Source organism: Cynocephalus volans, chromosome 11 (genome assembly GCF_027409185.1).
Source record: "Cynocephalus volans isolate mCynVol1 chromosome 11, mCynVol1.pri, whole genome shotgun sequence".
Lineage (NCBI taxonomy): Eukaryota > Metazoa > Chordata > Mammalia > Dermoptera > Cynocephalidae > Cynocephalus > Cynocephalus volans.
The window spans coordinates 20398753-20420815 of NC_084470.1; the positions used below are offsets into that span (position 1 = coordinate 20398753).

Genomic DNA, 22063 nt, shown 5'->3' on the forward strand with positions numbered 1-22063 from the left:
TTCTATGGCAGTTTCTGTCTTTAGCCTGCTAGCCACTGAGTGGGGCAGTCAGACCCACAAAACAATGCGGGCAGTGCCATGACAGAGACCTGTCCCAAAGTCCCGCAGTCCAGAGACAATGACCAGCCACACACTACACATTGGGCAGGTGAAACACTGGGTTTGAAACTGTGAAGTCTGTATTTTCAGAGACACACCCTGAATGGATGTCCTTCCTGTGGCTGTTGAAGCCTTGGGTATTTGAGGCAGCCAGCCCCTGTGGAGAGAGAAGAGAACCAGCCGGGGCCACCAGCTGCCCATCAGCAGACCTGTGTGGTCCTTATTTATTCCAGCAGTTCTTGGTGACATGAGAAGACTTCCATTTAGAGACTCTTGATGTTAAAATGTCCCTTCTTTTCTGAACTAATGATAGAATCTGGTTTTGCTAATGTCTTGATGTGCCAAACCAATAATTGACAAGTCAATGTTGTTTCTCCAATACTTCATGAGCTCATGAACTCTGAAAACCTGGTTACCACCAAAATAGACAATGGCCTGGGGCTTCACATGAGCAGGAACCTCTGGGAACCTTGGCTTCTGCATCCAGCTCACTCTGTCCACCCACGGGCTGTCTGGATAAACCACAGGACATAAACAGATTGTCACCTTTTTGAAAAAGGACACCTATGTGTTGGAGCATTTTATTGGCGAGTTGTTGAACTGGGTATTTTCAGGTGTTTATTATGAACAAATAAACTCAATTTTATACTATATGAGGTAGAAAATGAAGACAGCATAACTTTTCTATTACTGGAACCCAGACTTCTGGGACTGGACACCCCTGACCAAACTGGGAAAGTGGACCACAAACCTTGGTTTCTGCCACCCCAGACTTGGGATACTGGCCCATCATTGATGTGGCCCTTTGTAAGCAACTCGGATCAACTGAGAAAGGGGATCACGCATGGTAAGAGCAGCTACTAACAAGGTAAACCTACTGTGATAAAGCAAACGTGTTTTTGAGTGGGCAAGATTTTGACAAGTACAAAAAAATTTTAATCAAGTTATGCAAAAAAAGAAAAGAGAGGATCCTTGGGGGATGCCCTTGCCTCCCCTCTGACACCTCCTACCCCCAGCCCCAAAAGCCTCTGCGAATTCCAGAGCTGCCTCCACTGAGGTTCCAGCCCTGGAGGTGGACGGGTCAATCCTGCCCGCACCAGGAAGGGGGTGGACTTGACCCTTGGCCAGTGGTCTTGCCACGATCAAGGACGGAGCATGAGCAAACCTGCATTTCCGGTGAGCACAGACCTCTGCTACAGTGACGGGGAGAACTCCTAACAGGAACCGTAAGAATTTTCTACATTTATTTTTACGACTATGACTTCCTTTTATAATCACAGTGCGTGCTTTATCGTAACCGATTTTAAAATAACAATATTCATATAGAAATGGGAAGTAAAAAGAGAAAGGCGTGGAGAGGAGAGTGGCCACTCTGAGCCCCCACACCATGCAGGAGGGCAGGAAACTTGAGTGCCAGCACCCACAGAAACCATCCCCATGAGTGAGCTGGTCATTCCTCGGCTCTTCGAAACCCGATCCTACCTTACCGTACGTATGTCAATAATCCAGGCCCCCAACCACTAAGCGAAATGCACCGGGGATCCTGCAGGCAGAAGGGGCAGCATTTGGGGGAGACCCCCCCTCCCCGCTGGCCAAGCGGCCCTAAAGCGAGCCTGGCCTGTAGCCGCCAGGTGGCGCCCTGACTTCTGCTCGGGCAGCCGCCGGCTCCACCTCCCAGCAGATCCCCGGGCGGCGCGTGCACCCTCACGCCGTTCTCGGGGGACGCACCTAGTGCACGCGGACCGCGGCCAAGCCCGACCCCATATGTAGAGGCGCCAATCGCGATGACCCCAAAGCCCGAGTATAGGGACGTCGGGTCGAAGAAGGACACTGGCCCGGCCCTCGCCTGCGCCCCTGACCTCGCAGCCTTTCACCTGCTGCGGGGAGAAAGGGCGGAAGGCGACACGCACGCTGTGTCCGGCGACAAGCCAGGCCCTCCAAACATGAGAAGTCCTCGCCCTTGAAAAGGCAGAGCTCGCGGATGACGACGGGACAGAAGGCGCTAGGACCCCAGCCTTCCTCTCCGGTCCCCGCCAGCCTCTCCCTGCGTTCCATCCTCCCCCAGTCCCCCTTCCTCTTCGCGCCCCGAGCGAAAGCAGAAGTGTCCAGAGACCGCAGGAAACGGCCCCGGGAGCCCTCGGCGTTTCCAGCGAGCGGCCCAGCGCAGCGCCCCTGCGGCCCGCCAGGGGGCGCTGCGGCCGGGCTTGCAGCCAGGGAGCTGGCTGGCGCGCCCAGAAGAGACGTCGCTGCCCAGTGTAGACTTCTTCAGAAAGCGACAGCGTGACATGGATCCCAGGAGCGGGTGAAACTCTTCGCGCTCCCACCCTCGGGCAGGATTCATGGTGAGTCCTGCCCGCCCGCCGCTGCACCCCCAGCTCCTGGAACAGTGCCTAATAGGTTCCATATTCACCAAGTACTGATGTAGCGCCTGCAAATGCCAGGAAGTGTCCTCAGCCCTGGGGTAAATCAGTGAACAAAAGAGACAAAGCCCTTCCCTGTGAGGTGTAGCTTCTCCTCTGCGGGGAGGGAGGCAGGGGAGAAAGGCAATACATAAAGTAGAAATAGCAAGTGCATGTCGATGGGGGCAGATGCTGTGGTGAAAAGCGAAGAGGGGTAGTGGGGTGCAGACTCTTATTCTAGCCCGGATGGTCAGGGCAGGCCTCTCTGATCAGAGGGGCCACTTCAGCAGATCCCTACAGGACGGGGCGAGGGCAGCCAAGCAGTTATAAGAGATAAGAGCAGAAAAATGAGGAACACTTCAAGCATATCAAATGGGTTTTCAAGGCAGGATGCTACACCGGGCAATGGCCCCTCTCATGTGACCTATCCTCCCTCTCTCCACCCTGTCTCTTCCCCTTTATCCATTCATTCGCCCATCCAACCCTCCCTTTGGTCAGCACCTACCTCAGGCACCTACCTGCTCCATGCTGGACCTTAAGCTGGATGTATTTCATTTTCATATCCCATGCATACAGGACATGGAAGTGGTGAAGACATACTCCTTGGAAAGGCAAAGGGCCTCACCCTTTCTCTGGTAGGACCAGCGAAAGGCACAGCCCTTTGGGAGAGTAATTGGACAACATCTCAATTTTTTTGTTTGTTTTGTTTTGATAGCCAGGGGGTAAGAGGATCTGAACCCATGACCTTGGTGTTATAAGGCTGCTCTCTGACCAACTGAGCTAACTAGCCAGCCCCACATCTCACTTTGAAATGTGGCTGCCCTTTGCACCAAAAGCCCTAGTCTGGGACTCTAGGCCAGGCATTTCACATAGTGGTCAGGACCACTAATTAGAGCTAGATTAGCTGGGTTTTAACTCCAGCTCCATTTCTTACCAGCTCTGGGACCCTGGAGATGCAATTTATCTGTGTGTCTCAATATTCACGTCTGTAAAATTAAGCTATTAATAATATCTGACTCATAGGGGTTTTGAGAAAACACATTGCTATAGGCTTAGAGCAGTGCATGGCACATAGCAAATGCTCAATAAAAGTTAGCCATTATTATTAGCTTAGGCAACAGTTTGCCCAAAAGTGCAAGTTGGTCTGTTCACCAGAAATGCACTTTGCAAGATTACCTTCAAATAGCTTCATAATGGGGCAACCTCAATAAAGTTACATCAAAACGGAAATGACTACTCAGATTATGGTGCATCCAGACTATAGAATAAAATGTAATTTTAGAAAGTTTGTGCTAATGGGAGACATCTTGAGACCCATATCAGCAAGTCAGGCCAAAAAGTGATGAGTCCTGTGGAATGTTGGGATGTGTGGCATAGAGAGGACTGGGGAGAACTCAGACTCTGGGAGCCTCAATTTCTCCAATGAGAGATAATTTGAGCTGTTATCTGTACAGTCAGTCGATATCAATCAAAATTTTTAAATGCACACATCCTTTGACCCAGTAATTCTACTTCTAGGAGCTTATTTTACAGATACACGTGCACATTTGCACAAAAACTCATGAATGAGAAGGTTTGTGGCAGCATTGTCAAAGACAGAAACAACCTAAATGTCCGTCAAGAGAGAAATCGTTAAATAAATTATGATGCTGTAGGACCAAAGGAAAAACTTCTGCTTAGCCCTCTGAAGGTGACAATCAACTGACATAATTCAGATTAATAGGAAGAAAAAGCATAACAAATTTTATTTTAACGTGCTTGGTGGGGTGGGCAATGCACGGAAGAATCCCAAGAGAGTGATGCCCAACAACCCAGTGGGGTACAGAACCTTATATAGCAGTCTTCAAAGGGGAAGGGGAGATGGGGAGTGTATTAGTCCGTTTCTGTTGCTTATAACAAAATACCTGAAACTGGGTGATTTATAAAGAAAAGGAAATTTATTGCTTATAGTTTCTGAGGTTGGGAAATCCAAACTCCAGGGAACATAGCTGGTGAAGGCCTTGGTGGTGGCAATAGTAATGTCAGGGTATCACATTGCAAAATGACAGAGCAGAGAGAGCAGAGAGAGAGAGACAGTCTCTCCTCCCTCTTCTTTTAAAGCCCTCAGAACCATGTCCCTGATCACTACTGCACGGTCCTACAATCTAATCACCTCCTCAAGGCTCCACCTTTCAATTACCATAGTAGGACTTCCCATCCTCTTTACACTGTCACAGTGGGGACTAAGTTTCTAATACATAAAACTTGGGGGACGCAATTCAAACATCAGTGAGTTTTGGGGGTACATAATTCAATCCTCTACAGGGGGTGTAGGTGCAAAGAACAATGGCCTGGGACCAAGTTGCTCCAAGCTCTGGGGGAGGTGGTCATAGGTGAAAGGAAGGCAAATTAAAAAAAAAAAAAAGGTGGAGAGTAGACACAGAAGGGCCTTGTGGCAGTCTGTCTGCTTGTTCTACAGATGCAAATTTCTTTCATGAAAAAAGACAGACTTCTAAGCTATTCTTGATTTTCCAGGCTCCAAATTAGTCATTTTGAAATATGTCAAAGAAGTATATTTGGGGGCTGAAATATTTTGCTTTTGTTCAGTGCATCCACCCAGTGAAAGGCTGTGTGCAGCCATTAAAGTTAATGAAGCAGGTCTGTATGTGGTGGTATGGAAAAATCTCCAAGATGCATTAGGTTAAAAACACAACCACAATGAGATACCATTTGATACCCATTAAGATGGATACAGTTAAAAAGCCTGACAACACCAAATGTTTGTAAAAATGTGGAGCAACTGGAACTCTTACACACTGACAGTTAGAGTACAAAATGGTACAACATGTAGAAAACAATTGCTGGTTTTTTGTTTTTTTTTTTTTTGCAGCTGGCTGGTATGGGGATCCTAACGCTTGACCTTGGTGTAATCAGCACCATGCTCTAACCAACTGAGCTAACTGGCCAGCTCCAGCTGCTTTTCTTTTTTCTTCTTTAAGATTAGCCAAGTGCTGTAGTGTGAATGAGGAAGAGCAGAACAAAGGGTTCAATCTGTAACTGTGAACCATCAGTTGAAATAACTCACTCCCTTTGGACCAGTCTGGAAAACAGTTTGGCAGTGTTTTGTTTTTTGGTTTTTATAAAGTTAAACATATACCTAAGCCATGACCTAGCAAATTCACTCTTAGGTATTACCCAAAAGGAATAAAAATGTATGTCCTCATATATTGTACACAAATGTTCATAGTAACTTTATTTGTAATAGCCAATACCTAGAAACAACTCAAATGTCCATCAGCAGATAAGTGAATAAACAAATTATGGTACAACTGTTCAGATGGGGTTCTGCCTCCAGGAGCTCAGACCATGAACATGCATGTGCTAATCAACGTGAAAAAGGAAGGAACTACTAGTATGCAACAACATGGTTGAAACTTAAAAACATTCTGAGTGCAAGAACCTCGCACAAATAGTTCCATTTATTGAAGTTGTATAACAGGCAAAATTAAGCTAAGCTGACAAAAAGCAGAACAGTGTGTTGGTGGTGGTGGGGATGGGTGAGTAAATGGAAGGGATCACCAGGGAACTTTCTGTGGTGACTGAAACGTTCTATACCTTGATTGGAGTTTGGGTTATAATGGTGTGAGCATTTTCAAAAGTCAGCAAACTCATCATTTGTGCATTTTATTATATATAAAATAGTCTGAATTTTAAAAAGAAAAGAAATGAAAGCCCAGGCATCCAATAAGAGTCATGAAGAGTTTGACAGGCCATGGGGATCCTCTAGGAACCCCAGGAGGAGATGCACTCTCATAGTGGTGAGCTCCTGGAGGCAGAACCCCATCTAATTCTGCTTCGTTTTTCTCTCCACCCTCAGTGCTCAGTACAGAGCAGAATAGACTAGTGTTTATAAAGTACCACAGAGAGAGAGGGGAAGATGGGATACACTCTCGGTTCTCTGAGGCTCACAATGAGGAAAACGGACAGAATGTGATGGGGCAGACTTTTGGAATGATTCCAAGTATGAACTCAAGAGAATGAGCTACATGGACCTGCAAGACTTTGGTATTTGAGGAACCCAGGACTTCCAACATTTGGTCCCTGCTAGTGTTCTGGGCTGGGCTGCAGCAGCTATATCTGGTAGATTTGGAACAAACATGTAGAGGCAAAGAGAATTTCCTTCCCCACCCCTCTTCTAAAGATTTGATAATTCGAGTCTGTAAAACTAATTGATAATAGATTAACAGGGAAAAGGGCATACAAACTTATTATGTGCACATGTGTGCATGGGAGTCATACAAAATATGAAAACTCAAAGAAAAGATGACTGAGATTTTTATACCATTGATTTACCAGAAATCTGCTCTGACTGAGGTCAGCTAAATTACTAAATCTTTGGAAGGTCTGGAATGGGGTGACAGTTACATCCCCACATTCTGGAACTGTTACCACAACACCATTTTTAACCTAAAAGCAGATGTACTGATGCCTGAAAGAGCTATGCATTAACATTAGAATGTTGAAAATGTGTCTTGTGACCCTTACTCATAAATCTGTCCATAACATGTAACCAAGAACCAATCATTAGCCTATAAGATACCATGTAACCAATGGAAAACCTGATGTACTGATTACCGGGCTGGCCCTCCCTGTCTTTGTTATCCCTTTCTCTGTGATGATAAAAATACTGAAACCTGTCTGCAAATCAAAGCACATTCCAAGGAAACTTGACTGTGTGTCTTTCAGGCTGCAGTCACACATGTTTGACTCAGATAAACTCTCTGATACTTTATCAGTGCCTCAGGTTCTTTTTCCAGATCAACACCGTCTTGAGATTGTAGAAATAATAAGGGCTTGGAGAGCAGAGAGAAGAAAAGGCATGGGGTTAAAGTGGTCTTGTTATGTAGGTGACACCACACAGGTAGCAGTTCTCAGAAAGAATAGATAGCAGCCTGTGATAACAATTTATTTATCAGACCTCCAAAGGAATCAGACTCTCAGTTAATCTTTCCTAGATACGGACAAGGGGGGCTTCAGAGAAAGCCTGCTTGCATCTACTGTTTATTTCCGATGCAGATGCAAATCTCTCTCATAAAAAAAAAAAAAAAAAAGCAGCTTTTCAGGGCTGTTCTTGTGTTTGCAGGCCCTCCGATTAGCCATCTCTAAATATAACAAAGTATATTTTGGGGTGAAATATTTTGCTTTCCTTCAGACACAAGGGCTTGGAGGTGGCATAGCAACACATACTGATCCTATTGTGTCTCACTGAGCCCAAGGGCTTCCTAGATTTGTCTCACCCCCCTTTCAGGCTTCTTATCTGGTTCCTGTAAAGCTTGGCTCCCAGCCCATTTCCATGCAGAGGAGGCCCTCTTAATCTAAAACACCCAAAATCTTCTTCCTCAGTATCCTGATCCATAGAGTTTAAATGAATAGAGGCAGATCCCCTGCTGTTGGGGCTTCGAGTCCAAGAGCAGTCTCTTCCTGAAATGACTGACAGCAGAACTGACTTCACCCGTTATACCTGCCCCAGTATGAGAAGAAATCACAAAAAAATTCCTACATAATCTTGGAGAAAAAAGCATTTCTAAACTATGCCCCAAATCCATAAGGCCTGAAATAGACTGATTAATTCAACTAAATTAAAGCTACTTGATTTCTTGATTGTGAAAACTGCTGTAAGCAAAGTCAAAAAACAAACTGGGGAAACGTCTTTTAATTCACATAACAGAAAAAGAACTTAATTTTCTTAATATAAAAGAGTTCCTATAAATCAGTAAAGACCGAGCCCCAGATAAAAATGGAAAAAAGTTGTAAAAAGACAATTGTAAAGAAACATAAATGACTCTTAAGATTAAAAGATTCTCAATTTCAGTGAAAGAAAGAAAACAGTATGAAATCGCTGATATTCAACAGTTACTTTTACCTAAAAAAAAGCAATTTTATATGGCTAATCTTAATATACAAGAGATCTTCAGAAAGGGGTGTGTGTGTGCGTGTGCGTGCGTGTGCGTGCGTGTGTGTGTGTGTGTGTGTGTGTGTGTGTGTGTGTGTGTGTGTGTGTGTCTGTGGCTGGCAAGGCAATCCAAACCCTTGACCTTGGTATTATCAGTACCATCTCGGATTATCTTTTAATTCCATTTTCCATGAACTTTTTAAAGTACCCTTGGAAATTAAAATGACATTGAGATACTAATTTTATCCTTTCAAATTGGCAAAGATTTTGTCACTCTGTAGAAAAGCACATTGAGGGCAGAAGGCAAAATTGTGCCATCTCTATGAAAGATAATTTGGCAATTATCTATCACATGACAAATGTAAATACCCTTTGACCTTGTTATTCCACTGCTAGGAATTTATTCTACAGATAAACTCACATACCTGGAATGTGCACAGTGATTCACCACAACATTGTTTGTAATCACAGAGGATAAGAAAAAAACCTAAATGCCCATCAACTGGTAGAATCATTAAATAAATTATGGTACATTCTCTGTCGCTTTCTCTCTCAAACACACACACACAAACACACACATGACAAAGCGTCAGTAAAAATAAAATGAGGAATCTCTTTAGATACTGATTTGAAATGATCCCTAAGATCTAATCTTATCGCTATTAGAATCTTTAGAAACATATACACAAGGCACAGAGCAATGTGTATAGTATGTTACTATCTGGGTGAAAAAGAATAAATATTTGTGTTATCATATCTAAAAAACTGAAAACATCCCTATACCAGACAGCTGCCAAAAAAAAAAATTAATTAAGATAAAATAAAAAAAGAAAAAGAAAAAACAGAATATTTGTTGTGCCTAGAGAGGGGAACTTGGGTGGCTAGAAAATAGAAGTAGAAGGAAAAATTTTCATTGAATACTGTTTTGTGCCTTTTGAATTTTGTACCTTGTAAATAATTGCCCATTCCAAACAAGCCACAAACAAAACAGGCCTGAGGAAACAATGAAGCTTCCCAAAGAAGGCAGCCAGGACCTGGTAACAGGAGCTTAGACGCAACCTGAGGAGGCAAAACTAAGCCAAGAGGGAGACTGAGTTAAGAGACAAGACAGTGAGACTCGGGTGCAGACTGTGGAGAGACCGTAGGTTGGCTAAGCCAAAGAAGAAGGTGGTCTGCAGTGGGCCAGGAAATCATCCTGGGTCTAGAAACCAAAGGAGTGGCCCCGCTTACCCTCAGTCCCAATGACCCACTATTGTGCTTCCCGTTTGCAACTCTAGACTCCCAAATGGGCAGCACTCTTGCCAGGGGACACAACAAGGTTACCATTGAACTACAGGCTACAACTCCTCAGCAGGGTCTACATGGTGAAAGAAGAGGACTGCCCATACTGGCAGGGGTCAGCATGCTGACCCTGACCAGCAAAATGAAAGAGGGCTGCCTTTACACAGTGGGGACAGGGAGGATTAACTGCGTAACCCAAGCGATCCGCTTAGGCACCTGGTGGAACCCCCCCTTACCCCTTAATTGTGAATTGCATGCATATAGCAACCCCAGCTTGAGAAGGATATGATTACCAAGGGTCAGGGCACCAGGTAAGCTACAGACAGCAAAGGAGATCAGTGCAGGTGAGGGGAATTTGGAGTAGAGGGTGGAGGAGAGAAGACGATTACCAGTTGGAAACATGAAATCAGCTGCAGCAATGGGGGCTGTCATTGTCCAAGTAACCTTTTTTTTCCCTCATAGAGGCCTCCAGGAATCATGCAGGAGCTGCTCCCTAAACTTGTGTGGAAAGCGTATTTGTGCAGTGCAAGGAGGACTGAAGTGGCCTGAGAATGTGCCTCTCAGACCTCCATCTGCAGGGAGTGTATTTGATCACTGATCTCAAGTGTGTGCTCTGAAATCCATCACTGCTTCCCACAGGCTGCTCTAGCCAGCAACTGAGCACAACAGGGAAAAGGAGGTAGGCCTGTACCCAGGAGATGTAAGACTCTTATGAGATGCAACTTTGGCTCTTGGAACTCTTGGAACCGCACTGCCCTGTAGGATTCTTCCTATCTCATCTTCCTTCCTTCCTTCTTCCCCTCCCTCTGCTGCAGGGATTAGATTTGCATCAGGGCCTAATACAGTCCCAGCCTCCACCAGCTTCCTTCCCATTTTCTCTCTCAGGCCTTTTCCCAGTAAATCTCTTGAAGTCTAACACCATCTTGGCATCTGCTTCTTGGAAGACCTGAACTAACACAAAAGATATAGTTATTGTATATAAAACTTAGCTCTAAGCTTCCTGAAAATCAAAGGAAAAATATTGTACTATTATGTAGTTGTCATTGGTGGTCTTCATCAAACATTTCCTGTTCCCCTACTTCCAGGCACATTGATAGGATCGCTTCCTCAGATTGGGTGGGGCCATGGGACTGGATGAGTTGCTCAAGGTCAATTAGATTTGGGGGATACTTTTTTTTCCTTTGGCAGCTGGCCAATAAGGGGATTCAAACCCATGACCTTGGTGTTATAAGGCTGCACTCCAACCAAGTGAGCTAACCAGCCAGCCTGGGGGATCATTTTTATAACCATAATCCAGCCTTTCCTGACTAACAGACATTGGTTCTTATGATCTAATTTGGTGTTTGTCAATAGAGGTACTGCAGACATTTTGGATGAGATAATTCTCTGCTGTGGGAGCAGCACAGTGCATTGTAGGATGTTTAGTAGCATTGCTGCCCTCTCTACCCTCTAGATACCGGTAGTAACACCCTCACAGTTGTGACAACTGAAAATGTCTGCAAACATTGCCAAATATCCCAACTGGGGGAAAAATCAGCACCACTTAAAAACTACTAATGTAATTTATAGCAGTAAAGTGTTTCTTCAAAAAGAAATGAAGTTTACAAGCTGGCTGGTTAGCTCAGTTGGTTAGAGCTCAGCCTCATAACACCAAGGTCATGGGTTCAGATTCTGTTCGAGTTTAAAATGGAGTCATATAAAATGCTCAATTAGGGCTGGCCAGTTAGCTCCCTTAGTTAGAGCGTGGTGTTGGTAACACCAAGGTCAAGGGTTCAGATCCTCTCACCAACCAACCACAAAAAAATTAATTGATTATTTAATTAATTAAATGCTCAGTTAAAACCAGAGAAGGCAGAAAAAGAAGGATGAGAAAAGAAACAAAGAATAAGTAGAACAAATAAAAATCAGTTATGAACATGGTTAATATTAATCTACAGTGGGCCAGGAAGTCCTCCGTGGTCTGAGAACCAAAGGGTGGAAGCAGGAGTGGTCTATATTAATAATCACTTTAAATGTGAATGGTGTCAAAGCAAAAGTGGACCAGTCAAGAGCAAAGGACATGGCAACAGTTTTTTGGATGCTCAAGGCATTTTGCCTGTTGACTTTCTGGAGGGCTAAAGAAAAATGACATCTGCTTATTATGAGAGTGTTTTAAGAAAGTTAGCCAAAGCTTTAGCAGAAAAACACCCAGGAAGACTTCACCAGGGAGTCCTTCTCCACCACCACGATGCTCCTGCTCACTCCTCTCATCAAACAAGGGCAATGTTGTGCAAGTTTCAGGGGGAAATCATTATGCATCCACCTTCCAGTCCTGATTTGGCTCCATCTGACATTTTTGTTTGTTTGTTTCCTAATCTTAAAAAAATCTTTAAAGGCACCCATTTGGGGCCAGCCCGTGGCTCACTTGGGAGAGTGTGGTGCTGATAAAGGCACCCATTTGACTGTAGTTAATGTAAAAAAAGACAGCATTGACATGGTTAAATTCCCAGGACCCTCAGTTCTTTAGGGGAAGACTAAATGGCTGGTATTATCACTCACAAAAGTGTCTTGAACTTGATGGAACTTTTGTTGGGAAATAAAGTTTATATTTTTTATTTTTATCTTTTAATTCCATTTTTCCACAAAATTTTTGAAGTGCTCTTGTACTTAATAGTTAAAAACTGTATGCTTTCCCCCTAAAATTGGCAACAAGGCAAGGATATCCTCTCTCACCACTCATTCATCCTTGTGCTAGAAGTACTAGCTATTGCAATAAGACAAGACAAGACAAGATAAGAAAATGTATGCAGATTGGAAGAAATTATGGATGGTGAGTTTGTCTATGTAGCAAATCCCAAAGAATCAGCAAAATAACTTCAGGAATGCCAGTGTCTCCAAAAGTTTATGTATTGGAAATCTCCATTGTAATAGTGTTAGAGAGTGGGAAATCCTATAATGGTAATTGAAAGGTGGGGCCTTTAAGAGATGATTAGATTGTGAGGACAGTACCCTCCTGAATAGATTAATCAATTGATGGTTTAATGGGTGGTCATGGACATGATTATAATGGCTTTATAAGGAGAGTGAATGAGAAGCTTAGCTCTCTCTTGCTCAGCCCATTTTTGCCATGTGATACTCTGCTTCACTGTAGAAAGTGGCCCTCATCAGATGTGTTCCTTGGACTTTGGACATCTCAGCATCTGCAACTTTAAGAAATAAATTTCATTTATTCGTAAATTACACAGTTTCAGGTATTCTGTTATAAGCAGCAGAAAACTGACTAAAACATGGAGCTAATAAACAAGTATAGCAAGATTGCAGCTCACACTGATATAGTTTATTAAGTAAATAAATAGGGAGAACTACTAAATAACAATTCTAAATAACAGCCAAGATGGCAGAATAGACAGTCCCCAGCATCACTCTCCCACAAATCAACCAATTTACAACATTAAAAAGCAACAACAACCAAGCTGGGGCTGCTAGAGCTCAGGGGAAGAGAAGGAGAGACCTATGGAGTGCATGAAGAGGGAGAAGCCATGATGAGAGAAAGAAAGGATCGCTCTGACCATTTTGAGCCCCAGCCACTTCCAAGCTGGAGCTGGTAAGCACTCAGAGCAACAGCTGGCAAAAGCTGCAGCTGTGCACTTTGTATGAAGTTGCTTGGAGGCAGCAGGGGAGAAGAGGGCCTTGATGGCAGCCAGGCCAGCAAGATCACTAACAGGGTCTTAGACCCACATAAGAGTGAGGAACCACAGACAAGTGAAAAAAGGAGCCACTCAGAGGCTGGTGAGTCATTGCAAGGGACAGGCGTACAGCCCATCCCATGGGAACTGTTTGGAGCACAGGCAGTGGGAAGACAGGCACACCAGGGGAACATTGGTCCACAGTACGGATGTCTGATCAGCCCCCCAATCAGCATAGGCCCATTCTGTGTAGACTGGTCAGGAATATAGAACTGCAGGCAGAGCAGTTTGCTGAAAAGACTTAGGTCCAGACCAGAGTGTCCACACAACCCAGGTGCACCGGATCTCATGCTACCTGGAAGTACCTACAAAGTCAACCACTAAAACCTGAGCTGCACATAAAGCCTTCCACAGGGAATCAGCAGCAAAGCAGCAATTTAGCTCAAACACAGGGCTCAAGTGCTGGTTCCCACAGGAAGTTCCCCCATTTTAGAAATAAGCAAAGGACAACAAATTAGTTCCAGTGCAGAGTTTAAGTGGTGGGAACAGCAAATAATCCAACACAGAACTGAAAGAAAAAACAATACCCACAGATCAGTGACAAAGTTTGATATTAACTAGCAAACGTCTAACACCACCAACAAACACCTTTAAAACCTAGAAGGACTGGAAGCCTCCTGGGCTCCCAAGCCAGGGAGGGGGAAGGGCTGGGGGCCTTAGTCATTCCCCTCCCCAACATCCACAGCCAGCCCAGCAATGGCCACCGAGCTACAGCAGGAAGCCCCCAGGGCTCCCAAGGAAGGGTGGTGGTGGGCCGAGGGCATCAGCCACACATCCCTGGCACCTACATACAGCCCAGCCATGACTTAGCTGCCACTGGATGCCCCCTGGTTTACCCTACTGAAATGAGCAGGGTGCATGGGCCTCAACCATGCCCCCCTCCTTGCTCCTCCTCCCACTCTATTTCACTCCCTGTTTCCTTCTCCCCCTAACTGCTGTGCAACATCTCAGTAAAAAAGAAATAATATTAATAAATTAATTAATTTTTCAAAAGAAAATAATTTGAAATAATTTACATAGCTACTCCGTCATTGTTATGGTTCTAATTGTGTCCTTGTAAAAGATATGTTAGAGTGCTAAATCCTAATACCTGTGAATGTGACCATATTTGGAAATAGGGTCTTTGCAGATGGAATCAAGTTCAGATAAAGTCATGAGAGTGGGCCCTAATCCAGTACGACTGGTGTCCTTATAAGAAGAAGAGTCTCAGACAAAGGCTACAGGGAAAGAACACCATGTGGCAACAAAGGCAGAGATTAGAGATCCACCTCTAGGAGGCTGATCCCCTGACTGAGCTCAACAGGCAGGTGTGGAAGCCAGAATTTTTATGCATTTTCACAGCAAGAGCCAAACCTGGAAGGGGCCAGAAAACCAGTATGGCCAGGAGATCCCTTAGGAAAATATAGAAATAATAACAATTCCAGCTAACACGTAACACTTGCTACTTAAGCATTTTAATTATAATGACTCTTTTTATCCTCATGACATCCTCATGGAGTAGATATTATTATTTTCCCCACATTACAGGTATGGAAACAGAGACACAGAGAGCTTTAATTACTTGACCAAACCATATAGAAAATAAATGGCCTAGCTGGGATTGGAGCCCAAGCCCTAGACCCATACTGTAGGAAGCCGAATTGTAATAGAGAATTTCATGATGACTTATGAGATCAGGGGAGAAGGAGACTGGAGAGACATCTTTCACAAGTCATGATAAACTATCCTGGGCTGGGTGGTTAGCTTAGTTGATTAGAGCATGGGTCTGATAACAACAAGGTCCAGGGTTCAATCCCTGTACCATTCAGCCACCAAAAATAAATAAATAAAAATAAACTAGCCCAAATCCAATACTTAGTATATTAATAGTGGAAGCATAGCATAAGGATTAAAAATGTGGACCTGGAACCAGACTGCTAGAGCCCAAACCCTGGCTCTGCTGCTGACTTGCAGTGTGACCACCGCAAGTTACTTACCTTCCATGGTAAGTTAAATAATGCACCCACCACCACCACCACCCCCGCAAAAGATGTCCATCCCCAGAACCTGTGAATGTATTAGGTTACATAGCAAAGGGGAATTAAAGATGCAGATGGAATTAAGGTGGTTAATCAGCTGAGCATAGGAAAGGAAGCTTGTTCTAGTTTATCTAGTTAGGCCTGATGTGATCTCAAGGGTCCTTAAAAGTAGATGAGGGAGGCCAAAGAGGGACTCAGTCAGAGTCACAGAAGGAGGTGTGACAATGAAAGAAAGATCAGAGGGATGCAATATGAGAAGACCTGCCATTGCTGGCTTTGAAGATGGAAGGAGACCATGAGCCAAGGAATGCAGGAAATTTTACCTTAGAGCCTTCAGAAGAAAAGTAGCCCCACCTACACCTTGATTTCCGTCTAGTGAGACTGCTTTCAAAATTCTGACATGCAGAACATAAGGTAATAAATTTATGTTGTTTTAGGCCACCAAGTTTGTGGTGTTTTGTTACAGCAGCAACAGAAAACTCATACACCTTGTCTATGCCTCAGTTTCCTCACTTAAAAAATGAGGGAAATAAAATTATCTCATAGGGTATTGTGATGATCAGAGAGAAAATGCAGGTAAAACCCTTAGAACAGTGCCTAGCACATAGTAAGTTGCTTAGTAAATGCAAGAAAAATAATAAATATAAACAATTGAGGGAAGGAACTGAAATGGATTCTGAAAACATTAAGTGAAATATAGTTCAAAAACAGGATTTCAGAATGGTAACCAAGGGTTACTCCATAGTACTCCATAGTTTACAGACTAATCACAAGGGGAGGAAAGTGCCTTTACAATGGAAAGACTTGGCAACCACCATCTGAACTCAGTCCTTAGACGTAATATCTCCAGTGGTGGGACAACATGATGTACGATGCATTGTAAATTATAACATCACTTTTGAAATACTTCTTACCAAAAAAGTGAACACAAATCTAATTGAGGCTATAGAGCTGACTTTCCATTTTACAGGGAATGCAAGGAATGGAGGAAGAAGTTAAATAACAACATGAAGAAATAATCAGACAAATCCTGAATGTGGGGACATTCTACAGCTGTCCCTGTCTCTTTGAAAACTCTGCGTCATGAAATAAAAAAGTTGGGGGCTGGGGGAACAGTTCTCTTTCACACACAGTCATATAGGAAACCAGAACTCTCCCATCTGTGATGCTGCCATTATTAACACATCTTCTACGAGGTTACCAAGGAAGGGGAAGGGAGCATGCAGGGTCTTGCAGGATGGTTTGTAATAGGCCAAGCCTGAAAGTGGTATGCATCAGCTTCTACTTACATTTCTTTGGCCATAACTTCATTTAGTCCCCCATCTAACGACAAGAGAGCTGGGAAATGTGACCTGGCTAGAAGCTAGGGGAGGAGAGGAAAGTGGTTTGGTGAGCATCTAGGCAGTGTCTCCACACATGTAACACCACTTACCACTCCAAGAGTGCAGATCTCAGCATGGCTCTGCCAGGCAATCCTGAGCCATGCACGCTCTCAATCCCATGCTCTTCCTTGGTCTGAGACAGACCAGCAACCCAGCATCCTCTTTTCTCCTCTCTTCCCCCTCAGCCAGTCAATCACCAAATACCAACTTCTCCACCCTTATGTATCTCTCTAAATAGCCATCATCTCTCTGGCTGCAACTGCCAGAGCATGGTGCAACTGCTTCCCATCTGGCCTCCCTTCTTGCAAGGCTCCTGCTCTCGGAAGGCTTGTATTCTTGTTTAAGGCTACACTTGAGCAAATAAATCAAGGAACAAGATAATTTAAGATAATGACTGGAGCTATGAGGAACCACAGGTTGAAATGATAAAGAATGACTGGGGCGGGAAGGAGGGGCTAATTTATATAGAGCAGTCAGTGAAGGCCACACTGCGAAGGTAGCTATGGCAGACAGTATTACAGAAAATCATCCAGAGAAGCAAGTGCTATTTCAGAACGCTGCACTCCCCCATCAAGCAGTAGAGGCAACGTTCCCTCCACTTAAATTTGAATAAGTCTCTTGACTCTCTCCACTAATAAAGTACAACAGAAGTGATGCTGTGTGACTTCCGAGGCTAGGTCATAAAAGACAGTACAGCTCCCACCTGACCCTTTAGGGACACTTATCCAGGAACTCAACTACGTGGACAACAAACCAAGGCCCCTTGGCTTAACTCATAGGTGACTGCCCATGCGAGTGACACATCTTGGAAGCAAATCCTCAGTTCCCAGTTGATTTGCCCTAGATGATGCTGTATGAAGCAAAAATGAGCCTTCCCCATCAAGCCCTGTCCAAAGTCCAAATATATGAGCAAAATAAATGACAGTTGTTTAGAAGCCACTGAGTTTTGTGGTGCTTCCTAATGGAGCAGTAGTAATGGAGCTGAAGCCTGCATGCTAAGGAGCCAGCCATGAGGAAATCCTCACAGTGTGTTAAGCAATGCCAGCAACAGATCCCGTGGCTCTAACACAGGAATGAGTTTGGCATGCTGAAGGAAGAGCAAAGCCATGTGCCTGAGGCGGAGAGCAGTAGACGTGTGGCTGGAGAGGAGCCCGGGGCCACCTCGTGCAGAGCCTCATGGGCCACAGTAAGAGGACTAAAGCATATCAAAAGTTCAGGGGGCGGGGGCAACAGGTTAGCTCACTTGGTTAGAGCAGGGTGTTGTAACACCAAGGTCAAGGGTTCGGATCCCTGTACTGGCCAGTCACCAAAATATCAACAACAACAAAAGTTCAACAGGAGCCTCTAGAGGGTTATGAACAGGGAAAAAGAGGGAGTTTAGCTTCTGGAAAGATGGCTCTAGCTGCTGTGAGGAGAATGATCTGTAGCACACAAAGGTGCAAGCAGGGAGACCAGTTAGCACTTGTCCAAGATGAACATGATTGTTAACTTAGTGGTAGAGAGAAGAAGACAGATTCCAGGCATATTTTGCAGAGGCAGTAGGTTTTGCTGATAGCTAAGAGGAGAGGTGAGAGATAGGAAGAATAAAGGAGATCCTCAAGGTTCTTCTCTCAAGCAGCCATGTGAGTGGCAGTACTACTGGCTGGATGGGAAAGCTTGGAGAGGAACAGGATTGCAGTGGGGGAAAACTTCCCCTTCCCTCAGTATATCCAATTTCAGTGTGGTTATAGAAAGCAGTCAGGGACCGACCCTGTGGCTCACTCGGGAGAGTGCAGCCCTGGGAGCGCTGAGACTGCGGGTTCGGATCCCATATGGGGATGGCCGGTGCACTCACTGGCTGAGCGCGGTGCGGATGACGGCAAGCCAAGGGTTATGATCCCCTTACCGGTCACAAAAAAAAAAAAAAAAAAGAAGAAGAAAAGAAAAGAAAAAACAAAGAAGTCAGGCTGGCCAAATAATTCTCACTAAGCAGTTATGGGCAGGCGAGTACAGAGCTTCTGATTCTGGTAGGGATGGAGATTCTGATAACTACTTGGCTTTCCTTAAGAATTCCTTTCTATTTATTTGTTTGCCTAGGCAGCTTTAAGAGCCTCCATGCAGAGCGTGGTTGTTATAATTACTATGGGAAAGATCCCAGCTGGAAGCTAAAACACACCCAAAGGCGGAAATTGAACTCAACATGTAGGAGACCCAGCCAGGCATTTTCCCCAAATCATACCCCCTTAGCCAGTCTGGAGAAGAGCCCCTGACTGACCAAGAGACAGGAACCAGGCCTTATGTGCCTACTGAACAAATGGCTAAAAAGAGTCAGTGGAAACAACTATGAACTTCTGTAAGGACTACCAAAGAACGCAGAGGACCTAGGCTATGGAGAGCAGCCTCTGGACCTTCTATGGGGAGAGGAAGAAGGAGAGAGACTGCGGTGATCCAAGAGGAGAGGAAGGGATCCTAAGCCAGGACACACCTACGTTCCTTTCTCACCTTTCCTCTCCAGCCTCAGTTCGAGGAGTTTGGCAGATCCATCCAATTTCATTCCTCCACAGGATACAGCCACAGAAGGAAACTGCTCTCTTCACCTGGTCCTCAGGGAGGGTTGTTTACCTGTCCAGGCTTCTTGAAGATCACCTCATAAGACCCTGAGTTGCAGTGGTCAGCAGAGGGAAACAGGGCATCCCACAAAGCTCTATATGGGCAAAGGATGGGCAATCACGATGGCAGAGACAGGGCACATGATGGCCTGGTGTAACTTGGCTGAGTCCAGCTCAGAGTTACAATTCCACTGACTTCCCTCTCCTGTATTTTCTTGTTTTTTTCACGTTTGCTTTCACTTTCCTTCCTATTGGTTCCTCTATTGGTCCACAGTACCTTCTGCCCAAATACTACACCTTGTCACTCTCTCCCAATATATGGCAAGAGGTCTCTATTTAAGCATGAGCCACCAAAGAGCCAATGATAAGCCATACCTGGGCAGTACTTCATTTATTCATTCAATAATTATTTATTGATCACCATGTGTGATCATTAAGGAGCTATTGTAGTAATCCAAATGAAAGATGATGGAGGCTGGGAGAAGTGTGGTAGTAGAAGAGGTGATGAGAAATGGTTGGATCTGAATATATGTTGAAAGGTAGAGCCAATCGGATTCCCTAATGGATTCAGCATGAGGTATGAGAGAAGAAAGAAGAGATGTATGTTTCTAAGGTTTTTGGCCTAAGCGTCTAGAAGGATGGAGTTGCCATTTTCTGAGATAGGAAGGACTGCAAGACAAGCAACTTGAAAGAACTAATCAACAGATTGACTCTTTGGATGTAGTAAGCCTGAGGTGCTTATTTTGACATTCCAGTGGCAATATTCCGTTAGTAGTGTGGAGTTCCTGAGACGGTTCCAGGCAGAAGATAAAAATTTTCAAAATCGGAGCCTATCTTTCTTTACTCATAAGCAAAGAACAAATATTGGAAAAAGAGGGAGCTTACAGAATTTGAACCAATGAATATCAGGAAGTACAAGACTAACCAAGATATTTAGAAATGTTGTTGGCATTGCCTGACAGGGTGGAAGAGTGACTTCTCAGATATTAAATCAGATAGTGTATCTGAGTATACTTTAGAGCTTCTAAGCTCCTATACAGATGGGCACCGTCATTGAAAATGTCTTCAGTGGTTCCCTGCCCCATAGAGACTGATGCGGGAAGAATTTTACCCCCAACACCCAAAATGGAAAGGGACCTGTGGCATTTCTAGTCCCTTTCCTTTCCCAGGTCAATATCAGTATTAAAAACCAAAAACACTCTGTGAGCTGCAACCTTTCCAAGGGTGTTGGCCATCTTAGGGAGTGAGTTTGGCCCGGCCTTCCCCATGGGAAATAGTCTCGTACGTGGAGGACCCAGCATAGGCAAACCCCTTTAATGCACCACACCTGCAGCTGGTGCATGAGGGCCTCGCGGGCCCCTGCAGCAGCCCCACTGTGCCCCTGGGCCTGCCCTGCTGCTCCCACAACCTGGCAGCTGCTGCTGTGGAAGAGTGCAGTTGCGAGTATGGCTCCGTGAAGTTTTATGCATTGTGTGGCTTTGGTGGTGTCTCAAGTTCTGGTCTGCAACACATTGCTGTCATTCCCCTGGATTTAGTGAAATGTCATATGCAGGTGGACCCCCAAAAGTACAAGGGCATAATTTAATGGATTTTCAGTTACACTTAAAGAGGATGGTGTTTGTGGTTTGGCCAAAAGATGGTCTCTGCCTTTCACTGGCTACTCTGCAGGGCATCTGCCAGTGTGACTTTTGTGAGGTATTCAAGGTCTTGTACAGCAGTGTGCTTGGAGGGGAGAACACCTATCTCTGGCACACATCACTATATTTGGCTGCCTCTGCCAGTCCTGAATTTTTTGCCAACATTGCCCTCGTTCCCATGGAAGCTGCTAAGATTCAAATTCAAACCCAACCAAGTTAAGCAAACATTTTGAGGGATGCAGCTCCCAAAACGCATAAGGAAGATGGCCTGAATGCATTCCACAAGGGAGTCGCTTCTGTCTGGATGAGACAGGTGCCACACACTATGATGACGTTCACCTGCTATGAACGTTTTGTTGAAGCATCATGCAAGTCCGTGGTTCCTAAGCCCCGAGGTTAATGTACAAAGACAGAGCAGCTGGTTGTAACATTTGCGGCAGGTTACACAGCTGGAGTCTTCTGTGCAGTTTCCCACCCCACTGGTTCTGTGGTATCTGTGTTGAATAAAAAGAAAAGTAGCCCAGAGACTTGGATTTAGATGTGTATGGTAGGGACCCGGTGCCCATATCTTCAGGATTGGTACTGTGACTGCACTGCAATGGTTCGTCTCTGACTCCGCCAAGGTCTGCTTCAGGCTGCCTTGCCTTCCTCCACCTGAGATGCCGGAGTCTCTGAAGAAGCAGCTCAGGTTAACTCAGTAGACAGATCAAAGCAACTGTGGACTAAATCTGCTTGTTGATCAGTGTCGAAGAAAGTACAAAAGGAACTTTTATGTATTTGACAATATGGGAAATTGCCTGTTCCTGATATAATGACTGTAGTACTCTTGTTGAAGGCAGGAGTTTCAAATTAATGTTGAAATAAACCCAACTGTTCATGTAAAAAAAAATATGCTTCCCTTCTTCTGCAAACTTCCTTTCTTTCACCTCAGCCTCTCTATTCTCCTACTTATAGAATAAAAGCTGTCATTTACTTTTTTTTTTTTTTTTTTTTTTTTTTGGT

General features: G+C 44.6%; 1 pseudogene; it reads left to right on the forward strand.

The window, feature by feature from the left end:
- Positions 1 to 1883: 1883 nt before the first annotated feature.
- On the forward strand, positions 1884 to 21762 carry LOC134390038 (solute carrier family 25 member 3-like; annotated as a pseudogene).
- Positions 21763 to 22063: the final 301 nt, after the last annotated feature.